This window comes from Excalfactoria chinensis, chromosome Z (assembly GCF_039878825.1).
Source record: "Excalfactoria chinensis isolate bCotChi1 chromosome Z, bCotChi1.hap2, whole genome shotgun sequence".
Classification (NCBI taxonomy): Eukaryota; Metazoa; Chordata; class Aves; order Galliformes; family Phasianidae; genus Excalfactoria; species Excalfactoria chinensis.
The window spans coordinates 42,856,334-42,877,268 of NC_092857.1; the positions used below are offsets into that span (position 1 = coordinate 42,856,334).

General features: G+C 41.0%; 1 protein-coding gene across 13 annotated transcripts in view; it reads left to right on the plus strand.

Annotated features, from left to right (window-relative positions):
• NRG1 (neuregulin 1) overlaps positions 1-20,935 on the plus strand; it is a 456,310-nt gene that overhangs the window by 126,623 nt on the left and 308,752 nt on the right. The gene's annotated exons all lie outside the window — the stretch shown is intronic.

Consider the following 20,935-nt stretch of genomic DNA (forward strand, 5'->3'; position numbering starts at 1 on the left):
ATATTCAGAATGTTCATGATTCCATTGTACCAGCTCAAGTATAATTCTGAAGAGATGCTTTTGTTATTCTAATGGCTAGAAATGGAAACTAGCAGTATTCATGCACCCACTGCAGATGTTTGGACAAACTTTGAATTCTGTGCCCTGAAGTGGTCACAGTGTAGTCAGGGACCAGGACAGAAGTAACTGAAGACATTCTGTACATGAGAAACAGTTAATTTTACTGAACTCCAGAATGATTTGTCTTGAAATATTGTAATATCTAATGTCATAGCTTTTCCCCTGCCTTTCAGAACGAGAACATCAATTTACTATTGTTAATGCAGATCACACGAATTTAACCCAAAGTAGGGGAAACTTCTGGCAGTGACAGTGGAAGCTGAAGACTGCAGAAGGCAATTAGGCTATGCAAAACCAAGTAAACAAGCAAACAGGCAAGTAAACCCGATCTGCCTAAAGTCTCCAGTTTTTAACTTGATGTCAAAGTTTTGAATCTTTTGTTTTGAAAAGCTGTGTTGTCTTCTAGTTCGAAGATGACAGTAAAACCACAGCTTAAAATACAAGGTCATGTGGTAGCTTATTTCTCTTGATATGTTTTTGAACTTTCACTAAACTACTGCTTTGCTGTCCCTGGAGAAAATGTGAATTATGATGACATCTCTTGGCAAGCGTTGTCTTCAGAATCATGTAGCTGTCAAAATATGTGATGAAGTCAAAATGGCCTCAAGGGAGGAAAATATCTCTCCTTTATCATCATGACAAGTAATATATTCCTGTGAGAGAATCTAAGAGATTATTTTATCACAAGAATCAAGAAACTTACTTTGATAATCAAACTTCTTCATAGCACTAGCTGTTTCCTCCTTCATCCCTTTCTTCCTCTCTCTATATTTCTCCCCAGACAGTTTCACTGACCTTGCTGAAGTGAGATTTCCACCCAAAATTCAGACAGACAGCAAAACAGCCTGCTACCCTTGTGGATGCAGGCACTGAATGTGTTTTAAAAGGTCTATGATTAGTATCAGGTGGGATACCCTTGCCACATACAGTATGTTGTATGCTTTGAGTATTAATCTATGAGTTGATCGTGTCTGGAGAATGAAATTGAGTCAATTTCCTCTGGAATTCATTCCCAGCATTACTCTTCCTGGGTTCAAAAGCTGTGTTGCAGAAAGGATGGGAAATCTGCTGTGAGCTTGTTGCCAGAATATGACAGTGTTGGTCTCGTGGTGCTCATTTGCTTGAGATTCACCAAGACTGTGGCTAAAAGATTGTTTAAGCTGCTGGTTGCAGTGTTAAAAAATAAAATAAAATAAAATAAAATAAAATAAAATAAAATAAAATAAAATAAAATAAAATAAAATAAAATAAAATAAAATAAAAATAAAAATAAAAATAAAATAAAATAAAATAAAATAAAATAAAATAAAATAACGCATACAATAAAAAAATAACGCACCTTAGAATACTTTGCTTTTGAGTAATAAAAAGGGGAAACACATGAAAATTTGCACTCTAAGGGAGGCAACTGAGTCCCTTTCCCTTTAGAACAGACCTATCCCTAACCATCCATTAATGCAGCCTTGCCTTTTTTTACCAAGACTTGAGTTTCAATGCTGCACCACCCTCTGCAAATTCCAACAGGTTTTCCATTGTCTGACCTGAATCCTGCCCTGAGTCCATGGTCTGAGTCCACCTTGCTACACCACTGGCAACTGTTGAGAACAGCTCTTCATAATTCCCCTTAAGCAAGCTGCTACTAGATCACCTCCAGCATCCTCTTTGCATGGCCAAACAAGCCCAGCCCCTTTACCTTCTTCTCTGAGTTATACTCTAGGTCCTTGACCATCCTGATAACCTTAAACACTTCTGAGCAGAAGTGTATGAAACAGAACTAGAAGAGTAGATAGTTTTGAGAACCGAGAATTTAATCAATTGCTTTATTCCATCATTAGCTGCTCTGTGTATGCTGATTAGTTTTGTTTTCCCATGTGGTAGGAAGGAAAGAAAAGCAGGTGCTAAGTCTGAAATGCTGATTTGGAAAGACTACACAGGGAGAAAAGATGAAGAATGAAGAATGGTGGAGAACAGGTGTTATCCTTGATGATGTGCTAACTGCTAATCTAGACAGAAAGGTCAGTGCTGCTTGAAACTTCTCATTGTCTGCCCGTGCTCCTGCTGGTTTCGTACCCAAATTCAGAGATGCTGGTAGAGTTTTAAGGGACTGTTAACAGCAGCTGTGGAGTATGAGAGTGCTCTGTTTCAGCACTGAGTGTGGCACACCACAGTGACGTGCTTTAGTCTGGATTTCACCTCCTCACACACTGACACAGTGGTTTGGAAAGGAAATGAAGTTAAAAAATGAATTAAAGAGTTGTGGCTTTTCCCAGTCTTTCAAATTAAGAAGGTGATAATGATAAGTGGTAGCATCCTTTTCAAGTCCAGAAGACCACTGTCACTCTCACTTGCATACAAAAGCAGGAAAGAAAGGTGTGGGAAAGTCACTGCCCCTATGTTCTGATCATCTGAGCAAACAAGGTGTGCACCTCAGCTGATCAAGTAGAAACAGTCTGATGCCTCTGCTGAACTCACAAAGAGTTTAAACTCCAGAGATACTCTATTGTAAAATAAAGTTTATATCAGCAAGCAACCAGGATGCAAGAGTGAGCCTTCAGGAATATGGTTTGCTAATATTAAGGTTAACTTTAGAAATGGTACCCCTAGTATTCCCACTTTTCCTCACAGTCATTTTGGTTAAATTTCCTTACATTAATTCAGGGTCATATTTGTCACATATATAAGCATGCCAAACTCAGAGGGATTACACCAGCAGAAAAAATTGCCTGGAAAAGGAGGTGAAAGACAAAGGCATATACATGCAACCAAATGGATTACTGGCTGCAAACTGCTTTAAGGTCCTCCAGTGGTTTCTGTATTAATGCACTAGGTTATCATTATCTATACTCCAGCAAGCGCTGTAATTCAGAAGAAAGCTGAGCATTAAATGTCAGAAGTTTACAGCATCTTCTTGTTTGTTCCCATCTCAAGCATCACTTACATGGCCATTTCTGTGCTCAGTTTTTCTCTTCTGTAGCTCTTTGGCAGCCAAGCAACAATACTGCAATAAGTCTGAATTATGTGCCCAAGTGCCAGGTCTCCTCACCCTGCTTACTTGGTAAGTGTCAAGTGCTGCAGTAGCAAGGGTTCAGCAGCAACCTATTCAAGACTGTGTGTCTTGTCACATTTTGAACATGACATGTACCTGAGCTACCAGCATTTTTCATAGCAGGTAGTAGGTGAGAGTGCAATTATTCATGTTCAGGGGAGGAAGGCTGTAAATCAGACAGTTTTCCACAGATAAATATAAATTCCCTTTTGCAGCACTCTGCACTGACACTTCCTCCATTTGTATCGTTCTAGTATCAGAAGTCTGCTTGGATGAAAGACTTGCTGGCTGTGTAACAAGGAGCCCAAGTCCAAACCTTTGTTATCTGGTAAGGTTGAGAGGTAGTAGCTCCATTGACATGCAAGTTACCCTGGTAAGCCCAGATATTCAGACAAGCCTGAAACAATCCTCCTGCGAAGTTCTGTGTGAGTTAATATCAGTCTCACATTCTTGAGTGATGGCTTCAGCTCTTAGCTGGCTGTGTTCAGTGCTAAGTCTTGCAGGAAGCCTTGTGTCACTACAAAAATGCTATAAAACAGTACTTTCTTTACAAGTAACAAGCGAGGGCACAGCAAAGTGCAAGGTGCACATGTTCAAGGCAGAATCTTGGGATGCAGTGTCTGTGCAATTAGATGGGAAGTGGTTGTGGCAAGAGGACCAGCAGTAGACATGAGAAGGAAATAGGCTGGTGAGGAGAAGGCAGCTCCAACTCAGGTGTGAAACACTGTCTGGATGAGGATCAGCTTCAAAACAACTGAAAAACATATGTCTTAATTATATTAATGTTTATAAAAATTTTTAGAAGAAAAATATGTGGACTACAAGAAGCAAGTGACTTATATGAGAGGTGGGTGGAAAAGATGATGGAGGTATAATGAAGGAGAACACATGCAGGTGTTAACATACTCAAGCCTCTGATGCCTGGCAGAAGTACTGAACCAAGCTTCCCCTGGGCAGGACAGCCTTAGTGAGCAAGGACACCCTTAGTAGCAAGGGTGAAAGGAGGCTGAATGCAGGGCTTACTGCAGCCCACTGAGTCCCAGCTGCAGGAAATTTACTACTGACATGTCCTGTTGAAGAAAAAGAATTTATTTACAGAGGCTAGGAGGTGGCCTGGGGGCATTATGGTACCCAAAACTATATTCATCCTATCTGAGGATGGATATGGCCTTTAACATATGAGTAAAGTTGAATGTAGAAACAGAATGAAGCTTGGAAAATAACTCAATAACAATTGAGTGAATCTCATCCAACAATTACAGCTGTGAAATATAAAAAGATCACACAGATCTGTTTTGGAGGTTTACATGTTCAGAGATTTACAGTCTTATATGTTCAGAAATACCCAAAACCATGTACAAAACTTCTGTAAAGAGCGTGTAAAGCATGTTATACAGGCATGGCTAGCAAAAGTAACGCCTCATATGCTAGTTATCCCCTTGACACTTTGACAGAGGCTCTCAGCACCCACACCTATGACATTAAAAAACAACTGTGAGAAACCCAAAATCATTTTTCTGGGGAAAGGTCCCAGCATTATCACTGCAGTCTATCCCTGCCTACGTGTAGCCCAGTGTGGGCTGCTTACTCTTTTCTGTAAGAAAGGCATCTAACAGAGAGGTCTCATCACTCTGTCCTGTTTCACAGAACAAAAACAACCCCAGATTGCTTGTAGAGCACTGTTTTGAGCCATAGAAAAGCAATTTCTATCAAAGCAAATGGCCTGAAAATGTTCCTGTAGTATGTGGAGGAGCTGGCCTTGGTATCATTGTCATTTTGTCTGTGTGACAGGTTAAGCACTATTTTCCAGATTTACTGCTTAATTGAAACCAGCCTGGCAGGGGAAAAGGACACAAAGAAGGAAGCTTTGCTTCCATGATGCTCGGTTCTGCCACACAGTGCTTCCCCACACAGAGCTCTTGCTGTTGCTGGCCTGCTGTGCTGCCCCTTGCCAAGGTTATTCATGTTGATTTTTTCTTCATGGAGGACAAATTTGTTCACCTCCCAGGTATTTTCCAGGTGCTCAGCTCCTCATCCTCATTACTTACTTTTCCATTTCACTAACTGGCTTTTCTAGGCAGTACTGAAGCTGACCGGGCTGGTATGTACTAACCTCACCCACACCGTCAGGTGGATTAGGGGAGGATGGTGAAGGTGGAAGTCACTAACATGTGTTCTTTCTTGTGAATGGACTTTTGGTCTCTGAACTCTCCTGGAACCTTCATGACTGGCAATTTTCTGCTTCAAGAGGATATCTGCTTTCAGATCTTTCCATGTGCTAAAGATTTTAAGAAATATGTTTGCTGGGAAGAAATGTTTTACAGCAACAATTAAGCCTGTTATTCTGCTAGAATTTCTGGATTAAAAATCTTGTCATTGCAAATAGCTAGTGTAATTGCCAGCTTGTTGCACTAACATGGCCCAGAGCAAATCCAGTGATGGCACCAAGCATTCAAAACCTTTTCAGTGAGAGAAGACCTTCTGATTTCATTTCCTCTAACACCCCATAATAAATTCCCTCTGTTAATTGATGTTTTGGACAGCTGAATGACAGTAAAGCATTTTGTGTTGAACCACAGCCCAGATAAGTATGGACTGCATCTGAATCGTCAAATTATGGCTATTTGTCAAAGGGAAAGTCTTGAAATGCTTACATTTCTGTTTTACAGAGTAACAGTGCATGTGAAATCATTTCTATTAGATAGACTGACATTCATACTTTCCAAAGCAGTCAGTAATTAGGACTTAGTGATATTTCCAGTGTGCCCAATAATGATGGCTGCCATCCAAATGTGTCACTTTTGGACACTGACAGATTCATTTGCTAGCAGCACAAATACTGTATTTTGGGTTGCAAGTTATGTACTCTCATGGCTCCTTCTTCCCCTATACCCTGGAGTGGATTATAACAATTAAATGAGCAAATCCCCCTTTAAATAATTAAAGTTGGTGATTTTACTCCCTTGTGTGTAGTACTTGAAAACAACAGGCTTGCTAGCTGAAGTGCTTTATGGACTGTCTGTAGGGTGCCTCAGACACTGTTCCCCTCCATCAGCCATATTAGACCAGTCTGCAGCTGGAGTGGTGCTGTCCCCACATACCTTTTTTCCTCACTCTGAGGTGACCTGGCACTTGCCGCTGCTCTCAGCTCTGCAAGTGACCAGGACATTTTACTTCTATACATAGGTGGAATGCTGTAAGACAGCAGGAATGGCCAGAGACAGGTGATCTCCCTGTCCTTCGGGGTCCTTCTGTTACAGCTTAGCGTCTTGAGAAGAAAAGGCCTCATTTCAGCCATAAGTTACACCAAAGCATAAAGTCAGTAGGTGATGCTAATGACACCTGTATGCAGCAAGTCAGCCAGTTGATTCTACAGGTCCTTTCGGATCTGTTTCTGAACTGCTGGTGTTCATATTTGGAAATTCAAAGGGAGGGGATTAGGTCCAGGGAAGCTTCCCTATATGGCACTGTATGTTGAAGCTCTGTGATTCTTCCTTCTGAGAGAATCAAAGCCTATTTATTTTTTATTTTATTGTATTTTTTTTTTTAAAAAAACAATTTTCTCATGTGCAAGAGGTGGAAAATTTCTAACAAAGTGGTTGTCTAGAGCTGTAGTGGTGCAAAGTAGAGGGAGATGTTCAGTGTAGCAAAAAAATTCCCTTACTCCTCTCAGAACGGCTCAAGTTTGCTGAGAATAGCATGGTATACTGAGCACATGACACCAAGAAAATGTCAATGAGCAAAGTTAGCTGTGTGTTACAAATGAAGTGGTAATTAAGGGCATATATTCTGGACTCTGGCCTTTCTAACTTCCAGAATTTTCATTCTCTGTGGTTGCAGCTATCAGCCTTAGAAATAATGGGTTACAGAAAACAGAGCCAAACCTAACCATTAATGAAATGCAAAATAGGAAAGCTGTGAACGGGGCTGACATCTTCAAAGGCAGATCCAGCACACACTGATTCTTAGCTAGAAGAAGAGCTATTATCAGCATTTTTACTTGTGGCATGGCTTTGACTGCAGTATGGTACTTACATGCCAAACAAAAGGGATTGTGGACAGGGAAAATGGATGCACAAAGCAGGGAAGCAGCTTACTCAGATTTAGCAAAAAATGTGAGAATTGGCCCTTCAGCAACAGATGGGCCACCATGTGTTAGCACTTTTGCCCATCTCACAAGCTAATAGTGCTGAGACTAAGTAGTTGCAACAGTACATGGAAACTTAAATATGGTCACTCCTAATGACTGATGAGGCTTAAAGAAGCAAGCAATTCCTTACTACTTCAGATATTCATCAGGGAAATGCATTCACTGATTGCCTCACCCATTACTCATGCATACTATCATCCAGCCCTGAGCTGGGATTAAGCAGGTGAGACTGACTCTGAAGTCTAATGCAAGGATTAAAAGAGATTTCCACTTATTGGGGTCAATAATTTTCTTGTCTGACTTCAGTTTCTGGTTCTGCCTTTTGTAATGCGGTCTAGAAAAGCACATTTTGATCACACTCCCCTGGTAGAAGAATGCAGCAGAACATTTCTGGAACTTTCAAAACCACATCTTAGCAGTGGCAATGCGTATCTTGCTGCTGTCTGTCTTACTCAGGACGGTGGAAGTGCAGTCCTGCCATGACATGTGCCAGACAAATTGGTAGTTCATGGAGAGCCCAGATGTTCTCACTCCCTGCCTCAGATGAGGGAATTTTGTGATAGATTGTCTCCATAATGAACTGTGAGGGAACATAATTCAAGACTTTTGAAATCCATTATACAAACATGGAGTTCTTTGCCTTCTCTGTTTCAGTCCTTTGAATATTTCAGTGCATTCTGTTCCAAAAGGAAAGGTGAAATCATTGTTACCAGTTTAACAGGAATGAATTAATATTGGAAAACTGTACGCGCTTACCTGCAGGTATGGACCTGATTTCATGCATACCAGATGGATATTTACTAACCACAGGAGTTCTACTGAAGATGGTACTCCAGAAAGGTTACACTTTTTTCCACAAATTGCCAAGAATAAGCCTCCCCCAAGGGCTTCAGCATCTTTGTGTCTTTAGTGGCTGTCATCACATTCATTTTAAAAGTTATCTCTTTGGATTTCTTCTGTCTCTCATGTGGTCCAGGAAGGAAACACTCCGTCCCTCCTTGCTTCCCTTTCCTCCCTCCCTCCCTCCCTCCCTCCCTCCCTCCCTCCCTCCCTCCCTCAGTAATAATCAAATAATTATAATAATAAAATAGTATGCTGTAGCAATCTGGAGAACCACTGTGGTTTGAACTAAGTGTACGCTCATAGAGCAGGTGGTTTGCCTCAGTTTTTCTTCTCCTTCCATAGACTCTGAGCCATATAGAGTTTTCAAGCAGAATTTCAGCAGGGAACTTCAGTAAACAGCATCAGTCTAGTATGGAAGTGCTCAAGCTGGGATGGAATTTCTTTTGTGAACCCAGCTGAGGCTGTTCCTGCATCTAACAAGCCTCATGTGGACAGTTACTTCCCTCTCCCCCTCTCAGACAGGAAAAGGATGATATGAATTTTCAAGTGTATTAGTGAAATATTGAAGGACACTCTAGGAGCGTCATAGAAGAAACCGCTGGGAAAACATGTCACACACAGTGTGAGGGCTCATCCCAAGTGAGAGAACAGAACATTTTCATTCAAGCAATCAACTGAAGACAATGCATACTGTGAGGCAGCATGTTTTTTGTGGCAGACATTTAGAAATGCCTCTGCTCTAAATTCCCATGTATATATAATTTTTTCTTCTGACAAAAGTATTTGGTGGGCAACCCAATGTCACATAAAAATTATGTGTTTTGGATTTGTTGATAAATTTTACTTAAGGATATATCTACATGATTTCACATTTCACATGCATGAAAGTAGACTGGAGCAATCTGCTTGACTCCTCCAGTAGGCATTCAGAGTTTGCAGTGCAAACTGAAATCAGTTTAGACCATCATGATTGCATTTTTTTCCCCCTTTTTCTTTTGCATGCATCATTCATTCGAGGCTATAAGTTTTTTCTACTTGAGGGTACAAGGAAATGCCTGAGCTTTTGGGACCACTTGTTAACATCTGCTATAAATGTGATTTTATTAGTTCAAGTCTTCAGCCAATAAATGTAGCATGATACATGAAATTACACAAATAAAGTTCTGTGCACAAAATTTGCACAGGAATGCCTGTTACTAGAGTAAGGATTCATTTTACTATGTTTCTGGCCAAGAACCACCAGTATCCCCTCCTGTAAATCCCCAGATCATCATTATGTTTTTATCATAAACATATGCACAGCACTTCACAAGATCGCCTCTGAAATGTCAAATTCAAAACTTCCCACAACAGCACAGTGTTCTTTTACTCTCTGCAAGAGTAAGTGCAATTTTTGAGAGATTTTTGAGCTTAGAAGTGGAGGTGGCTTTGACAAGGTGTTTAAGAAGATCCTTAATTTCAACCATGATGTTTTTTTGTTTATTTGTTTGGAGTTTTTCTGAGACCTTTAAAGCTATCAGTTATCTAACACAGGAAGGAATATATTCTTCCTGTTAAGAGCCAGTAGCCAATCCTGAGCATGTTGGAGCATGTTGGAGAAGACTGGACAGAGTGAAAAGGAAAATGACAACACTGAAGAGAGGAAACCTCAAAGTGTCTTTCACTATCTTTGCTGCAGCCAGGCAGCAGAAGCCTTCTCCTTAAGCAGAAGATCTGACAAAGCGAAGTACGTTAGTCAGGAAATGAGGAAGTATCAGGAGACAAGAGTATCTTTCATAGTGGGTCCAGTCCTGTAGAATATCTTCATTAACAATCCGGATGATAGAGTGGAGTGCATCCTCAGTAAATTCTCAAACAAGAAACTAAGGGGAATGGATGATTCTCCGGAAGGCTGTGTTACAATCTAAAGGTACTTCTACAGGCTGGAGAATAGGGCTGGTAAAAATCTCTTGAAACTCAACAAAAAGAAGTACAAAGTCTGACACCTGTGGAGGAACAACCAAAGGCACTAGCTAAGACGTGTTGGAGACCACCCAATTGAAAAGCAGTTCTGCAAAACCAGACATGGGGATCCTGGTGAAAACCAAATTGAAAGTTGACAGCATTCATCTATCTTAGGCAAAACATTGTGGCTAGGTCAAAAAAAAGTGATTTTTCAGCTCTATTCAGGACTGGTGAGTCTGCACCCAAAGTACTATGTCCAGTTTTGGTCCTTCCAGTACAAGAAAGACATAGAAATGTCTTTCCATTACATGTCTTTCTCCTAGAGCTGTCAAAATTACAAAAAGATTGGAGCACCTTTCCTGTAAGAACAGGCTGAGATAGCTGGGACTGTTCATCCTGGAGAAGACTCAGGAAGACCTCATCAGTATCCATGAACACCTGAAGGGAGAATGCAAAGAAGATGGAGCAAGGCTCTCTTTTCATTGGTGCACAGTTCCAGGACAAGAAGAAATGAGCAGGAGGTTCTCAGTGAACATCAGAAAGAACTGTCTGTGTTGTGCAGGTGACAGGACAGTGGCGCAAGTTGCCCAGAGATGTTGTGGAGTCTTCTTCTTGGACATAATAAAAAAGTGTTTGGATACAATCCTTGTAAACTGCACTGCATGTCTCTGTTTGTGTAGATGTTGGACCAGATGGCACTCAGCAGTCCTTGCAACCTCAGCTGTTCTGTGATTCTGATTCTGAGGCCTTCCAGCACTGTTATCTCCAGATTAGCAGAGAACATTCTGTACCACTAAAACTGGCATGTCCATGCTCAGAACTCAGAGTGTCCTGAGGAGCCTATGTTGTTCTCAAAGAATAGAGAGTAGGTTGGATACCTGCCAAAAACAAGGATGTGCCTTGATTTCTCTGTCCATCCTCTAGGATGGTACTGTTAAGCTCCTCAATTGCCTATACAGTCAGTCATCAGTAACTTGCAAACCTCCAAAAGAAGAGGAGAAGTTGCCCTGTGACTGATAAGAGCATTTCTGCAAATTGCTGCCTGTGTGTTTTAGCCTTGTGTTCTCAGAGACGCTGTTCACCTAGGAAAGTGATTCCCGCTGCCACCCTCTGAGGGCTAAGAATTACATGCCCTTGAAGCGAGTGTCCACTTATTTCACTACAGTTATTCTGTCTTATGAATTTGTTTAACTGGAGGAATCCATTTTAAGGGGTAGAGGAGTCAGTAAGAGAAAGGTGCACACTGCCCCGCATTCAAGACCCAAATTGTCTCTCGATCTTAACTTTGCATTTTTTTTTATTTCTATTTTTTCTGCCAAGTTGCTGTAGGTTCTAAATATTGCAGTGAGGTGTTCATAATGTAGGAGGTAGTCTTCTATTACTGGAAAATTCAAGGATGATCCCTACAAGACCAGTGTTGCTCCAGATTCAGAAGAGTCAGCACATAAGAATTCCATCTGCCCAATAAAAACTGAAGAATTCATATCACCTTATCTCTGCAACATATCTGGCCCTCAGACCTGGCAGATGGGATATGTATAATTTATATATTTGTTTTACTTTTTGCAGTATATGATTTTATGAACACTTTCTTTCTAAGTTAACACAGCCAAAAGTGGACACTCCTCTGTCGGGCCTTTTAGGGGCTGGGTCTCTCTATCCTTCTCTGTTAGAATCTCATTAATATGAACTTCAGGAAGCAAAATACAGTTTCATCTACAGGATCTGTGCCAGATAGGATGTTTGTTGTGTTAGGCACTGTACAAAGTGAGAAACTACTGCTTGTTTGAGGAACATAAGGAGATTAAGGAAGGCACGATTGCTCATCAAGGCTCACTCTGAACATCATTTACAAAGATGGGATAGAGATATTCTGACCTGTCAGCCCCCCTGCCTGCTGTCCAGCAGTGTTCAGCTCAGTTGTCAGAAGGGCAGGGATGGCTGAACACACTCAGGGACCTTATAAGAAAAGAAGGAGCAGATGGACTTCCTTAGGAGAATTATGTGAGAAAACTGGGGGCCTCTTTCCATTCCCTGTCCCACAGTCTCCATAAAGAATGGAAAAATGTTGCAATCTGATAATCAGGGTCATTAATCTGTAAAAAGGCTGGTTACAGAGATAGATAAGTTCTTACCTGTTTTCTAGTGGTTCTAAGGCAAAAGGCTTATTGACTGAAAAGTCATCACTGTAGAGTGGTCAAGAGCTACATTCAAAGTCATTAAGGGGTGATCTTCCCCTTCTACTTTGTCCAAGTTTTAGATCCTACATGAGGAAAAGATCCTACTCTTGGTTCCAAAGCAAGAGGCCCCATGGTATTTTTCACTAGGTTATGAAGTACGTAGTCTCACATTTGTAAAAGACATTGCATCTGACATCTGCAACTGTGTGTGCTCACTGAAGAGCTAGATACAATGTAAGAAAGCAAACTCAAACATTAATGCAGTAATGGATTCGAGGGAGAATAAAGACAGTGTATATTCCAACCTAACTCCTGTGTGGTTATGTCGCAAATATTTTTTAAAAATGATAAAGTAGTCATCCTGTCTCCATGCTTTTACTTTTCAGAGATTTTCAAAGAACTCATCAGCTCCACGGTTCCACTGAGAAATAATTGCTAACTGAACAGTCAAAACTAGCCCAATTATTTCTGTTTCCCCCTTTTTTGAGGCTCTTCAGCCCTACCACCTCACTTTTTCTTCAAAAATACATAAAGTGGGGAAGGTAATGTCACACTCTGGTCCCTCTGGATTCTTACATTTACCTTTTCTCATCTCTTTTTCCATTGCACTGAGTAAGTTATTAGTTTTCCTGATTTAAAATGTAATAATGGCTGTCAATGTGTTTGCCACTTACACTGGAATTCTCTGAATTTGCTGCTTAATACCAGGACACATGTGGAAAGTAAAGATCAAATTTCACGCTTACTGAATGTGACACAGTGATGTTTGGTGTTATGGATTTTTGTTGGCATGGCAGAGTTAATTTGTTTGTTTGTTTGTTTTCAGTAGAGTAAATATTGGTAGATCAAATAGTAAGTTTTTGAATGTGCAGGTATTTACAAAGCAAGACAAATACTTGGCAAAGCAGTATAGCAAAGTTTTCTTTGTAGACAAAAGAAAAAGTGTTCAGCATTGAGCTTGTATCAGCCTGGTGGGATAAATACTTGATCACAATAATCTAGCAGGAGATCCGTAGCATGTCCTGACATCTTACTTCTTGGTCTTAGCACTTACCTTTCAATGTGCTAAATTTTCTCACTGAGAGAAACTACATAGTTTCTGTCATCTTAGTGCATTTCTAAACAACAAATTCCACAAGGAATACACTAGCTAAGAACAGAGAACAAAGAGAAAATGGTTAAAATCTTGCAATGACTCAAGTAATAGTAAATGGAAATTAGGTGTATATAAACACAGACCCATCATTCAGGACATTCAAGCAGTCATATTTCTAAAAGTTCCCATGAAAATCTCCTATATTGCTCTACCAGCTATGTGCATCAGGATTTGCACCAGCTTTGTTCAGTTCAAAGTCTGAGGTCATTTGCTCCACACACAATTACCCCAATGACTTGCTGATCCATACAAAAAAAGATACATGCAGCAACTGGCAGTTTTTAACAAGGAATTACAAGAAATCAAAATAGATCAGATGTTGTAGAGCTCTGGCTTTCTATCTTGACACCAGTTACAGCCAGATTTCTCCATGAATTTTGGTTCATGCTGGTGAGAAAGACGTGCTCAGCAGCACCATACACAAAGATAATAAAGCACTGAAGGGTCTTTTCTTGGTTAAAGGGCTGTCTTTTTTACATGCTCCACAGCTACATCAGTCACTAGTATGGTGAATGCACAATGGGCCATTTTCCGCAAAACTATTTCTTCTGTAAAAAAGAGTTGCAAAGCATATCCACAGATTTGAGAGTATTCAGCAAAGTTTGCAGTACAGAGAGATTGCACTGAACAGCTAACAACTTCATTAATTCTTACCTATAATAAAAATGAAGCATCTTGGTTATAAAGAGAGTGACGTGCTTACCACAGTCCATGTTTTTGCTCTTCTGTTTAAGTATTTCAAGTGCACAGCAGCTGTTCAAACCAGAATAAATGATCAGGCTTTTATCTTTTGGCAAATAAAATGCAGATGTGTTGAAAGCAGTGAATCAGCTCGTTATCCCACTTCTGTTGTTGTTGTTGTTGTTACAAATCCTTAAAAGTATTAGAGAAATATATTTATAAGCCCTATCTCTCACTGAAGCAGTGTTCTACTAAAATAAATTGGAGAGACTGCATTTCTTGAACTGAATTTTCACCTCAATTTTCTGAGATACTCAAGCCCAGCAGGATCTGGATGTCAAGGGTCTGTGTGAGAACATGTATAACCTGGAGTTTTTGGAGTGCCAGGTGAAATACACAGTAAATTCCTCCAGTTCTGAATGAGTACAGACAGGAGTTTGGAGTATTAGCCCGTGCTGGTCCTTTAACTCCTTTTTGTTTTCTAAGAATCCTTTTTAAAACCCTAGCCTTAGCCTTAGTGCTGGAATTCGTCATAAGCATCTGGGTATTTCAGCACTGTGCCCCTCCTCTCTGTGCCCACTGAAGAAATTGGTGTGGCTCTTACAGCTTGTCTTAGCTGTTGTTTACACCATTATTCTTAGAGGAGTACTCTGCTTTGCTGACATAAGTATCTGGGTATCAAGAAACAAACTGGAGGAAGGAAATCCAGCAGCCTGTGCATGATGGTCATGCATTCCCCAGGTCAGAGCAGAACACTGTAGAGCAATGATCACTTTTCTTAAGGATCTGTTTTGTTTCTGACAAGTACAGGAATCCCTTGATAAGACGAAAGTCACTGACATGACATTTTACTTTTTGGCACACCTCAGAAACAGAGGTAGGAAGGGTGTAATGTGATATTCTTCTCTTCTGTGAGCCCTTTATGAATTCACCTCCGTGTGGCATTTTAACCAGAGAAAGGAAGGGAAAGCACCTGGAGAAGGAAAAGCAGAAGCAACAGAAACTGTAGCTGCTTAATGAACTACTTACTCCCTCACAACACATCCTGACATGACATTGGGGCTGTTATGGTACAAAGAGCTTATGTCTTCCTCTTCTGAACTTGTACTGCTTCCTCTAGAGGAAGTTGGTGGAACTGAAAAGACTGATAATGTGCGTGTTAGCCACCCCCTGTAGTGGTGGGCTTGTGCAGCAAGCAATGCCACAATTGCTGGAGCAAGTGTTAAGTGGAGTGACCTCAGGGCAAGTTATGAGTTGCAGCTTACTGTGAGGCAGCAGGAGGAGAAAGCAACTGGAAAAAATAATTACTTCACTGAGTAGAGATGTCGAATCCATAGCTGATCCCATTTAGTCCGAGTCAGATGTTAGAACTTCTTGGTGTTCTTTCTTTGTGCCATGCCAATACTATTCCAGTGCTTTTGTGGTGGGTATAGATAAATCAGGAATAACAGAGCCATGTGCTAATAGTGGAATAATTAGGAAAGCACAAAGCACTATGAGAATATCTTGACAGGATATTCCTGTTAGCCAAGGTGGTATATTGGATCAGGCACAGCTGACCTACAGTGAAGAGCCTAGTGGACAAAGTCCCTCGTGGCTCTCTTACTCCCATGTTAGAGTAGGTTAGTTTCAAAAGGCAACAAGCATGGTTTTGGCATAGAAATAAGAAGAGTAGAAATGCCTGGTACAATAGAGGGAAGATTTAGACTGAATAGACTTCCAGCTCAGATGATTCTATGATTCTATAATCAGGGGCAAGGTGGGGACTTCAGTCTCCCTGTACACACCTTGTGCTCTGGTACACAGAGCAGGTAAGAAGAATGGTGGGGTATGTTATTAGCCAGCTATGGTAAATTTCACAGCAGCATCTAATCTGGACTGTATATGTTTCTGATGCCTGACAGCTTTGAGTTGTACTTAATTATCGAGAACTTCTTCCCGTCAGTCAGTTGTCAAAGCAGCATTAAAATAATTTCTAGAGGAGTGAATAAATGATGAAGAGAGTGTCTGCTACTTGCACAGAGTGAGTACAGAGCCAGGGAAGGCAGTAACTAATAACCTGTTGCAGATAGCTGAACATCAGAAACCTTTTTTGTTTTTTCTTGTTTGATTGTTTTTCTTCTTTTCTTTCTTTCTTTTTTCTTTTCTTTTCTTTTTTTTTTTTTTTTTGCTTTGCTTTTTAACCGTCAACTTTTCAAGATATTGCCTTATTTTCTTGCTCCTTTTTATGTTTCTGTAATGTCTGAGACGTGAAATATAGAAAAAATGCCAGAAGTAATTCCAATGTGTGAAAAAGAAAATCAGCAAAGAACATGGCATTGAGTTAAATTTTTGTAGCATCTTCATTAGCAAAACAGTGGGGAGAGGGTACTTCTTGCTTTGTGGTTCCTGTATTTCAGGCATCAAAGAGAAACTCGTATTAAAGATCAAGAGGAGTGCTGAAGTGGGCTGTGCTGAAGTCAAGGCTGTTACATCTAGAGGATCTCAGCATTTCACACACACACACACACACACACACACAGTCTTTTTTTTTTTTTTTTTTTTTTTTTTTTTCATTTTGGCAACAGCTCTCCTTTCAACAGCTGACATGGAGTGCCTCCTGGCAGAATGCAGGAATCCAGGGATGTGACGAGAAAGAATCAAGTTTTAGAATAGGCTCCAGGGATGATCTGGACATCTGTCTTCTCTTGCTTTGATCTTCTTTTATAGTTCATCCTCTCTACGTCCATGTGTGGTTTTAATCTAGGACATGGTGGGAAAGTGTAACCTTGCCTTGTACAGTGTCTCTCCTTGCCTAGCTTGTAATTAACACCTAAAATATTGAAAAAATAAAAACTTTCCAGGAGGAACTCATGTCTCATAACGGCCGCAGCTCCTCATAGGGAGCACTGAGCTCTGCTCTGTGTGACAGCAACAGGGCCTGAGGGAACAGCATGAGGCAGTGCCAGGGGAGGGACAGCTGAGGGTCAGGGAAAGGGTCTGTGCCAGAGGGGTGGTGGGCATGAAATGGGCTGCACAGGGCTGTGGGCATGGCCTTGGGTTGCCAGACTTCATGGAGCATTTGGGCAGTGTCCTCAGGTATAGTGGTTGAGTTTTGCATTGTCCTGCGTGTAGACAAAAGTTGGACTTGATCATACTTTGGTTTGGGGATCCCTTTCAGCCTATGGCTTTATGGTTCTATGGCAATCTGTCAAAGACCCTTATTGCTTTCAGTTCTCACTGAATTCACTGCATTATCTGGAACAGACATACAGGACTTCTTAGGCATCTAGGGCTATGCCCATCACCTGATAGGAATATGTACATTTGTATCATGTTTTGTGAATATACCCGTGGATATATGCATGAAACTTTAACCAGACTTTGTGGTTATTCCTTTAGATTTGTGTTGCTGAGTACACCGCCGGCCCCCATCAACCTTTCTTGTGAGCTGCTCTTTATTAAAGCCATACCATAGAATCACAGAATCAGAAAATGGCGGGGTTGGAAGGGATTTTAAAGATGACCCAGTTCCAACCCTCTGCTGTGGGCAGAGCTGCTCCCCACCAGCTCAGCTGCCCAAGAACCCATCCAACCTGGCCTTGAGTACCTCCAGGGATGGACCACCACAGCCTCTCTGGGCAGCTGTGCCAGGGCCTTACCACCCTCTGAGTAAAGAATTTCTTTAAATATATCTAAGCCAAATTTCCCCTCTTTTAGTTTAAAGCCATTCCCCTTTTTCCTATCACTATCAGACCATGTAAGAAGTTGGTCTCCATCTTGTTTATAAGCTCCCTTCAAGTACTGGAAAGTCTCAATGATGTCTCCCTGGCATCTTCTCCAGACTGAAAAAACCCCACTCCCTCAGCCTTTCTTCATAGGAGAGGTGCTTCAACCCTCTGATCACCTTCATGGCCTCCTCAGGACCCACACCAGCAGCTCCACAACCTTCTTGTTCAGGACCCCATGTCTGGTTGCAGCACTCCAGATTGGGCCTCAAGATAGCGGAATAAAGAGGCACAGTCCCTCCTCTCCCTGTTGCCACCCCTCTTCTGTCACAGCCCAGGATACTGATACTGGGCTGCAAGCACATGCTGCTGGCAAATTTCAGTTGTCTTGTCCACCAGGACCTCCAGCCTTGCATCTCTGCAGGCTGCTCTCAATGAACTCTTCTCTCATCCTGTACACATATCTGGACTGATTTGACCCAGGTGTAACACCTTTCACTTTGCCTTGTTGAACCTCAAGTCTATAAATATTAATGAGACCACTGTGAAATTGATAGGAACAGCTGCTGGGAATCCCTCCTATAAATAACCTGTGTGTGTGTGCAAACATAATTAGCACAACTCACTTTATTCTATTTTCTTTAGTAGCTCTGGAATCTAACAAGACATTATTTTTGTACTGGCTGTTTTACTCACATCTTTTGGTTTGGGTAGGCTGTGAAAAATCCCAGTTAGCTGCCTCAGCACCAGGACATTTTCTGTACCCACTGTATCCAGAACTGTGCTCTGCTGCTTCTTTGTATCATGTAGAACTGGTTTGTGTCTGAATTCCACTGCATTGGTACCTGTCCTTCTGGAAAAGACTACTGCAACATCTTCATGGAGACTGACATTTTCCATTCTGTTTATAACTGGACTTCAGAGCCAAATATAACTATTCCAAGCTTTTATTGTATTGGTGATGTGCTGACCTAGACATGAAAGTTGTAACCATGTTTGAAAAGCTTTGGGATGATTTAAGTATGTTGACTGTCTATAAAAAAAAAAAAAAACAAAAACCTAGATTGCATCTTTGTCCTTTCTGCCTGTGAGGACTAACCAGAAGCTGGAGGTGGCAGAGGGGCAACAGATGGGGAAATATATTAACCATACTTACGGATGTAAAATCCACTGGCTGCAAGGAGCAGTCTGAACGTCCTGCCTGCTGTGCAGGGACTTCCTTATAGTGCATGATGGGAATGAACACTATGCATGTTCCATCTTGAGATAATTTCTTCCACTTTTTGTCAGTATCCTAAAATAGTTTGTATAATGAGCTCTCTAGAGTGATGTGATTGTTAAACTGTGCAGAAATTCCAGTGCACTGACCCCAGAAAATTATCAGAGGAAGGTGTAATTATTTGTAAAGTAAATCAGGCTAGGATTATGAAATGTTTGCTCATGTAATTCCCTTGAAAAGAGACAGCATACTGTTACATTTCCACTGACCTTTCTGGGCAGCCTTCTGACGTTCCAAGTGGTTGGAGGGAATGTGGAGGCACTGATTTTATCAACATAGGCATAGAAGGGCCATGCTGCTGAGGATTTCAGGAGAGAGGGGGCACTTAAACTTTGCACAGCAAAACAGTGTGTCTTGTCAAGAGGCAGCAACCACATCCATCTCACTTCCTTGTGGAGGTGTACAACAGCCTTGGACTATAAAGCAGAAGCTATTGAGAAAACCAATTGGTCTCTGATTGCCTTTTCTAAACCATCTTCTGTGAAACAAGGGGGAAATATCTATAAGAAAACTGTACATAGTCACAAAATAAATGCCCTCAGAAAATAGGCAGTGTAATGGGAACTGATATATTGAGGCTATATGAGAGAAAGCTGTGTGGGTACAGGTCTTTCTTGGGGATTATTCTACAGCATATTATTTGTGCTTGCATCAGATTCTGTGAAGTATAAAGGGAGAAAAGATTTCCCATAGCTCCACACCATCACATTTAACCAGTTTGCTGTATTTTGGCAGCAGATTAGTCTCTCTCTCTCTCTTTTTTTTTTTTTTTTTTTTTTTTTTTTTTTTTTTTTCCACTGGAGTTACAACCTAAAAGCTGTGATAAAAGAGGGTAAGGTAAATTGATATAGTTAGTTAGTGAGCGGGGATTGCACCATCACTTGGCAATGGCACCCATCAAATATACTTGAAAAGGGTTCTGAGAAGTTGTGTCTTTCATCCAAAGATAATTTCATAACATATTACTCTAATTCTGGGTGGCTATTAGGTATATTAGGAGGAAGTTCTTTGCACAGAGCATGGTGAAACACTGCAACTGCTGCCTAAGGAGGTTGTGGATTTATCCCACCAGGTTGTGGATGACCCATCCCTGGAGGCATCCAAGGCCAGGCTGGTTGTGGCTCTGGGCAGCCTGGTCTGATGGCTGGCAACCCTGCACATAGCAGGGGCATTGAAACTGGATGATCATTGTCCTTTTCAACCCAGGCCATTCTATGATTCAGCTACCCTCAGGAAACCCTTGCAGTGATGTTTTAGGAGGCCGTCAGTTTAGCTAATATCATTACCTGAAAATGATTTTTTTTTTACGATTTCTTTACTCTTCTGTAAACAATATAGGGTGCAGTTCTTGACCTACTCACAGCCACAGTCTGGGTCTTTCTCAGAATATTCCATGCAGCCCAGAAGCGTACAGAGCTTGATGTGTTATTATACACTGTAAAATGTACTGAACTGAGCATCACCTCCAGTAACCAGAGTTGTATCATACAGACAGTATGGTGCAATTTGGTCTGCATTTTAGAGTTAACCTTCCCTACCTACTCACTTTTATTTATTTATTTAGCATAGAAATCCACTGATCCACTGCAGCTGTTTGTGCTGCTGAGTACAGGGTTTTCTTTTTCCAGACAAGTAAAATTTTAAAAAGTGTGATTTTACAGCTCCATCTTTGGTTTCCAAGAGACCTGGTTTGCTTGTTGGAAAGAGAAGGGAGGGAGAAGTGGGATCAAAATAAGGTCTGAATTCAAAACTCTGTAACTCCATGCAGTTAATGAACATTTGATTCTTTATTCACAATTACCTTAAGCTGGATAATTCAGAATAAAATT